The 8,078-nt window shown below is 30.8% G+C and overlaps 1 long non-coding RNA gene across 1 annotated transcript; it reads left to right on the top strand.

The window, feature by feature from the left end:
• The first annotated feature begins 717 nt into the window (after nucleotides 1-717).
• Nucleotides 718-2,053, top strand: LOC120077158 (uncharacterized). Its single transcript, XR_005481739.2, has 3 exons — nucleotides 718-980; nucleotides 1,407-1,485; nucleotides 1,724-2,053. It is a non-coding gene; the product is annotated as an uncharacterized LOC120077158 (long non-coding RNA).
• Nucleotides 2,054-8,078: the final 6,025 nt, after the last annotated feature.

The following is an 8,078-nucleotide window of genomic DNA, read 5'->3' as shown; positions in this document are numbered from 1 at the left end:
GTCTGCATCCCCAACAGCCTACATTTTGCTTGAAGACTATCTTCTTTGAACCTTTTCTGGAATCACTTTTGAACTGCGTTGGACCACCATCACCGCTTACCTTGCATTTGTGTGACCCAAATCAACACATCCTTGACTTGCACTTACCACAAGTTGAAGTTGATCATTCCATCAAATTTCTCTACATCAAACTTTATTAAACTCATAAAGCTTGACAACATTTGCTTTACTCCTAGCAAAACAGCAAATGGTGAACAACTCATGCTATTCACAATACTGCATCCCGTTTCAAGAATTAGTTTTTGATGTGGAGGATTAGACAAAGCTGCAACCATAAAGCATAATCCACTACTACAAAATCTACATTACTTGACACTTGTAGTTTTTAATTACTTGACGTTTCTTTGGGAAAAAAAATGTCAAGTAATGACCTTTTAGAAAAGAAAATATCAAGTAAAAGGGTTAGAAAAGCGGAGATTGATGGAATTTTCGAATATTTTCATGCAAACCAAACGTGTCAAGTAATAAGGTCTTGCTTGACACGTTTTTCGTGTCAAGTATAAGAAGCTCTTACTGGACATATTTTTCGTGTCAAGTATATAAAAAATAATATTTTTTTAATCTTTACTTTTTGCTTCCCTCCCTCCCTCATTTTCATTTTCCTTTCAAATTTGGTTTCCCTCCTACCAAAATTATCAAATAAAATATAAAAAATAATTAACTTATTATGTCCCCTTCCTCGTTTTCTCTCTCGCAAACCCCCCTGAAACCCTCTCATCGTAGTAGTCGTTCCCTCTCCCTCTCCCACCGTCGGCAGCCGTACAACCAACCTCTGTTCATCAACCCTGCAGATCCACTGTCCTCAGATTCATTCTGATCCATTCGTCCCTGGAAATTCGTGCAGATCTGTTTGTCGCCCCCCCCCAATTCGTCGTTCAGATCCATGCTCTGATTTGCTATTAAATTGGCAAGGCTCCACAGTAAGTTTTCTTTAGTATTTGTGATAAGCTTGAGCAATTTATAAATTTCTTGTGAAGTTTGCATCTGCTTTCTTTGATTTTTGTATTAGAGCTTGAGGGATTATACTCTATTTCATTTTCAGTCTATTAGAATTTTATCAAGTATGTAATCTGATTTCTGTTAATAAGTTTTTCTTTACTGTCGTTTGTACTAAGTTTGTAGTTTATTTGAAATTTATCAAGTATGCTATTTGATTTGATTTCCTTCGAATTTGGCAAGGATTTGTAGTCAATTTTCGTTAATTCTATTTCATTTGCAACACATTAGAATTTTATCATGTTGTTTCTCAGTTTTCTTATGCATGTGGGCTATAATGTTGGATCAACCAATATTGTAACCAGTTTTCCCAATTTTCTTATGCATTTTGTAACCATGGATGAATCCAGGGCAGATGGGACTAATAGTAGTAAATACTTATCTTCTTGCTGCAACTCTCCAAGTTTTTCCAATGGACCTTCCAAGGAGGTAGGTTGAAAAATGATTTTTATTTTCTAAAGAACTTGTTGGCTATATCTTCTGTTAGAAGTATTTGTCTCTTGATCTTTTTCTTACTAATACATTGTGCTTAGTAGTTAGCTCCGTATATGCAGAGCATGTATATTTGTTTATTTTTTTAAATTTATTTTCTTCAATGTTATCTTGTCTCTTTGGTTCCAAATGACAATTCATGTTTAAAATCTAATGGCCTATTATTCCCTTTCAGCTCAAGGAAAATATCTCAGTCCATTGTAGTGATGAAGAGGTTGATGATCCTCAAGATCTTGGAAGCGATGAAGAAGATTTGAGTGAAGATGGTGACAAACAGATTCATGAAGAGGTATCATGTGGTTCTATGTACAAGAACTATTAGTTAAATATGTTTCAAAGCGTGGTGTCCACAATTATTTTTTTGACTTCTCCTAGGGGACTCTTGCTACACGAGTATCCAATATAACTTGTTCACACGGTATCATGCAGTTACCTTGTTTTGCGCAAGTTTAAATGTATATTGATGTTGTTTAGTAATCTACCTCATGCTTGATATGGTAGTTAAGCTTTAGAAGAATTCCTATATGGAATTTGAATTTGAAAATTTTATAGGTTTTAATAATTCAATAACTTACCAGAGTTATAAGTTTTATGAAATAAGCCTGCCTTTTACAGAGATGATTGTTGTTATCATATAATGTTGCTTGGAGCACTGCGCTTTGTAAAGGGGATATTGCTTGGATGCTTAGAGATCATAGGGAGAAGCTCCTTGCAGCATGTGGTAGGGCTATGTCAGGTCTTTTCAAGTGTTGTATATAGAAGTTAGTGCAATTGCAGAAAGGCATAAAGTTGTGACTTAATGGGTACACCTGCTGTTAGTGGTGGAGCTAGATTGTGTCACAGCTATACGATTTGTTAGAAGTGCAAACAAAGTCTCACATTGATTGGTAAGGAAAGTGACCATGGATATGTAAGTTAGGACAATTACCTCGATTAAAATGAAACATTTTGGATGGTACCCAAAGCAAAGTTATGAAGGTTTATGCCCAAAGTGGACAATACCATATCATTGTGGAGATATATAGAGGTTTGTTGTCCTTGTCAATTTGTATTAGAGTCTTGGTTTAAACCTAACCGTGTGGGTGAAATACTCAGATTCTAAACAAAGAAATTTAATCTACTTTGTTCGTGCTCTATCTGAGTAGCCTTGGTTTTCCTTACCTTGATAAGAGCAAGAGTGATCCATGCTCGTGTTCGTGAATAAAGGTGCTTCGAGATAAAGATTGTGTCTTTGGATTTAGAGCAAGCTCATGGTTGGGAATGGACGGATTTATTCTAGGGGAGGATTGTTAAGAGTGAAAACAAAGTTCCACATTGGTTAGGGATGAAAATGATTATAGGTATATAACTGACAACAACTATTTCTATTGGTATGAGACCTTTTGGATGATACCAAAAGTAAAGTCGAAAGGGTTTATTTCAAAAGTAGATAATATCATACAATTATGGAGATATACCATGGGATTTAATTTTGACTCATTCTTAAGTCGAGATAAGTTCTTATTTTTGATAGGATAATTTTCTAATTTAGTTGGGTGCTTTGTAATTGCTTAATATTTTATTTTACTTTTCTAAAAAAAAAAAAAAAAAAAAAACCACCAAATAGAGGAAGTTAGAAAATGTGATACAAATTAAAGTTATCCTATTTCTACAAACAATTTTAGATTGGGCTAGATTTGACTACTATTTTATAGTAAATTCGCTTGAGCTATAAAATATGAGTTTTTGAATACACTAAAAATGTGGGTGTTATACATCAGCTATAAACTATGGGTTAGACAATTCACTCACAAAACAACTTCAATTATTTGATTTGGAATTTGACCATTCAGAATTTAATAAGAGTTTTGTTATCATATTATATCTTATTATCCCCTAAAAAAAAAAAAAATTCACATTATCCAGTAGTAATGACCATTTATTTTTGTTTATTTTTAGGCAATTAATGTTCATTCATTTAAATATTATTGCTTCAAAAAATTATATATGGTATATTCTGAAATTTGGATGTGCTCCCTAAATTTTAAATAGTGCAACTTGTTTCGCATTATTCTAAATAAGGACTGATTTAAGGTTTTAAATATATCAATATGGCTTCCAATAATGGAACATTGAAATGTCATGTTCGAATATTTATGAATAATATAAAAACAATAAATTATAATAAATTATTTACAATTTTACCCATTTTAATTATGTTTGAGTTTTTTTCCAATTATTGTTAATGTATGGCTCACATGGTTAGTATATATATATAAAAGTAAAATGAATCAAAATATTTATAAATTTAGTAAAATGTTACTATCTATTAATGATAAATATTAATAGACACTTATAGATATTTACCAGTGTCTATCACTAGGATTCGCAACAAGGTCGGGGCGGGGCGGGGAGGGTCCCCCGTCCCCGGCCCCGTGGGGTAAATTCCCCCCATCCTAGCCCCCGTCCTCGCCATTTGAAGGCGGGGACGGGGCGGGGATTCCCTGTCGGGGAAACGGGTCCTCACGAGGTCCCATTCCCCGTTTTCCCGCGGAGATTCCCTATTAATTCTCCGCATGGAATCCCCTATTACATCCTAGCGGGGATTTCTCATTTTTTTCTTTTAATTTTTGAAGTTTGGGCTTGACTTTGGGCTTAAATTTAGAATTTATATATTCAATATTGGGCTTACAACATAAGTCTATAATATACATTATAAACATACATATAAATAAATTAATTTATATATTATAAATATATATTTATAAAATATTAAAAATATAACTATATTAAATCGGGGTCGGGGTCGGGGCGGAGATACCATCCACGTCCCTGCCCTATCCCCAGACAGGGCATCGAAAAAATTCTCCGGTTTGATCCTATCCCGGTCAAACTGGGGATTTCCCACCCCGATCGGGGTGGGCCCCACGGGGACCCGATCTTATGAAGAATTTTGCCAATCCTATCTATAACTGATAATAGTAAAAAAATAAAGATTACTTTTTACGAGAAGATGTTATTGAAATGCTCAAAGTCAAAAGAATATAGGAATATTCAAAATCCCAAAATGCATCTCTAAAGAATAAATTAAACTTTAAACTTTATTATTTCATAAGAAGTCAAATGAGTTATGGGAATACTTTATTTATTTTTATTTTTTATAGAATTAAATTAGTGATGACATACACATTAACCTGCAAAGTTTTAGGAAGATTCTCTCATAATAATGCATTAAAGTTTGAAAACATAAATGAATTATAATTCAAGAAATGATGAGTAAGATCTTAATCAGATAATCCAACATATAATATATTCTATGCTTGCGTCTAAGCATACATCTTAAAAATGCCATATTTTTTTAATAAGTTAAACAAATTGATATATAGTATCTATTTATTCATTTGGATAAAGTTAAGATTGATAGTGCCTTCTATAATTTTTATTTATCAATCATTTAATTTATGACATGCTTAGCTTAGCTTTTATGATTGATGCCCAATAGTATTTGGATGTTAATCATATGTTAATTTTTTCTATACAGAATTGGGGTTACTCATCCTTTAAAGGTGTAATGCAATATTTTTAATGATATCCAAACAAGAGTTCTAAAATCTTCCTATTTTAAAATTTCTTAAATCATGCTTAAAAAAAGTTGGACTTTAAATTACCTTTCCAAACATAAGATTTTAAAAAAGAATTTAATTAGTTTTCTTACTTTGAAACTATTTCAATTATGTAGCTAATATTTGATTTTAAGGCTTAGTTTAGGATTGTTGTAACTTTTGTAATAAATTGTTAGCCATGTTTCTGGTAGAAATTCAGTTCAAAATAAAGTAGACCAATATTTGATAAATTTCTATTTTAAATTAGAAACTAATTACTTTGTTCGGTAAATTAATACTAAATTGAGATGAATTAGTTATATGGACTAAATAAACATATTCTATCAATCATTTTCATACGGATATTCAATAACAATTTATTATAATATAATTTTTTTTTCAAAATTTAAATAACTAAACTGAAACTAGTTTTGTTTAAACTAAATTATTTAATAGAAGTTTAAGAAAAATAATTGTTATTAGAAATTGAGTTAATCAAAATTTTATTAGAGAATAGAAGTTAAAAAAGGTATATTAACATGGAAGGATGAATATGAAATTTGTAAGATGTTAGAGAAGTGGCAAATTTTTAGAAAAGTTAAATCTAAAGGCTGATATCACCTGCTTTTGCAATGTAGAATAAATTTAAGACTTCTTGCAATTATTTTTTTTTAAAGAAAACAATAATTAAATGAAAATAGTTATAATTAAATGTATAATATATAAAGACAAGAGATGGTGCAAATCTTGTAAAAGTTTAGGCTCTTTTTAATAATTATTTGGTTTTTAAAAATTAAATCTATAAACATCACTCCTACATTTATAGATTTTTTAAATACTTTCTACTAATATTTTCAAAAATTAAGTGAAGATTTGAAAACTAAAAAAAATAGTTTTCAAAAACTTAGAATTTTGCTTAGAATTTAACTCCTTTACTTAGGAAAGATGAAAATAACTCTAAATAATTGAGAAAAAATAAACAACATAATTTTTAAAAACTAAAGGAAAAAAAAAATTAAATGATTACTCAATGAACCTTAAAGTTTATGTTATAAAATTACACCAACTCTCAAAATATAGAGATACAATTTTTTTTTCTCCCAAAATTGATATGTAGAATGCGATATTAAAATATAGAGCAAATAAATTTCTTTAAAATAATTCAATAAGTCATGATAATAAAATAAGGTTTACTTTTTCATTTTATTTATTTTAATTCATTTTCCCAACAATAGAGTATAAGATGTTCATGTTTGATAGCTTATCTATACTGACAAATAAGTCCTCAATAGAATAATTAGAAGCAACCTACACAAGTCTAAGTTTAGAGAGCCCATCCAACTGTCTAAGTTCTGCAAAGTATATATATATATTTTAGAAATAATAATAGTTAAATGAATGGTTATTAATGTGGATAATAATGTTAGTTAGATATTGCAAATTATTTTCTCTGCCACTATTGATGTAATATAAAATAATAACAAAAACTTAGTCAACAATGCCCATTCAAATATTTTAGGGGCACTTACAAGACTAAGACAAACCATTATTATGGATTGTTCTAATGCTAATGAAACTATTCTCCAAAAGCATAGAAGTGTGAACTTTGTAAATATTGCATTTCAAATCAGTGTAAATACTAATGCAATTTAGTTGTATATAATGTTGATATGTCTATATCATTAATACATTTCAATTTCTGTATCATTAGTGTATACATGTATCTTTGATACATCATTGAAATGTCTTAGTTAGAGTTCTAAAATAATTGAAGTACACTCTAAACTATGTATTGAATTATATGGAGTATCCATATGTATTACGAAGATTTAGTGATGCTAATTGGATTTTTTTTATAGCATGGAGACTAAATCAATCGGTTAGTATATTTTTATCTTAGGTTGAGTAATTGTAACATGGAAATCTTCAAAGTATTTGTGTATAGCACGTTCTAACTATAACATCAAAGTTTACAGCTCTTGATAAAGTAAAGAAGGCGGACGGTTTCAAAATTTTCTTGACGATATTTCATTATGGCCAAAGCTTGCAAGTGCAATGTGTATTTATTATGACAATTTACCGTCCTCTGTGAAGGCCAAGAATAATGTCTATAATGGAAGGTCAATGAGCACCTGAAAAGTGTTATCTTGCTGATCAACTTATTCCAGGCTCGTTCAAGTGTTTATTGTGCTTATTTGATGATTTTGTAGGTCTCGAGCGTTCAGTAGGTATAATCAGGCATTTGGTTGAAAACTTAGCTATAATGAAGCATTTGGAGCCTTAATTTAGGAAATCGGTCAAAGAGGAAAAAAACTTTATTGAAATACCCCCAGGACCAGCATCGCAAACCATAGCTTGACACTTCACAACACATGATGACAGTAGCATAGCATCGCGATGCTCTTGGAAAATTTCATCAAGTAACATGGGTAAACGCTGCGGGGCGCTGGGCTTTTTAGGGCAATGTTGCAATGCTCCTTAGAGTGTCGCGATACCATCAGCCTGTTGTAAATAGATCTTTTGAAAGTTTAGGACATGGAAGCTCCGATTTCTTTCATCTCTCTTTACTCTTCCCTTTTATCCACTATATTATACACCTTGACGTTTGATTATGACATTGAGTGACTAAGGTAAGCCATCTAACTTAAGATTAGGATTAGGATAAATCCAATTGTTTTAGTTTGTGATGACTGATGTAATCTTTGATTTTCTCTTTGAATACTTATAATTCTTGATCTTGTTTAACATCTATACTCTCAATTCATGTTTGGCTTGAGCATTAAAAAGAACTCATAAGTGCTATATAAGACAAAGGATTTAGTTAGTTTTGCTCCATAATTTTTTTCTTTGATGATTCTCTTTCTTAATTTTGTGGGAACCAAGCATTTGGATGTGAATTGAATAAGCGTTGTTTTCAAATGTATCAATATGAGCTAATTTATTTTCAAA

Source organism: Benincasa hispida, chromosome 5, assembly GCF_027475165.1.
Source record: "Benincasa hispida cultivar pf3 chromosome 5, pf3_genome.v1.1, whole genome shotgun sequence".
In the NCBI taxonomy this organism is placed as follows: Eukaryota; Viridiplantae; Streptophyta; class Magnoliopsida; order Cucurbitales; family Cucurbitaceae; genus Benincasa; species Benincasa hispida.
This window is presented reverse-complemented; position numbering and strand designations above follow the sequence as displayed.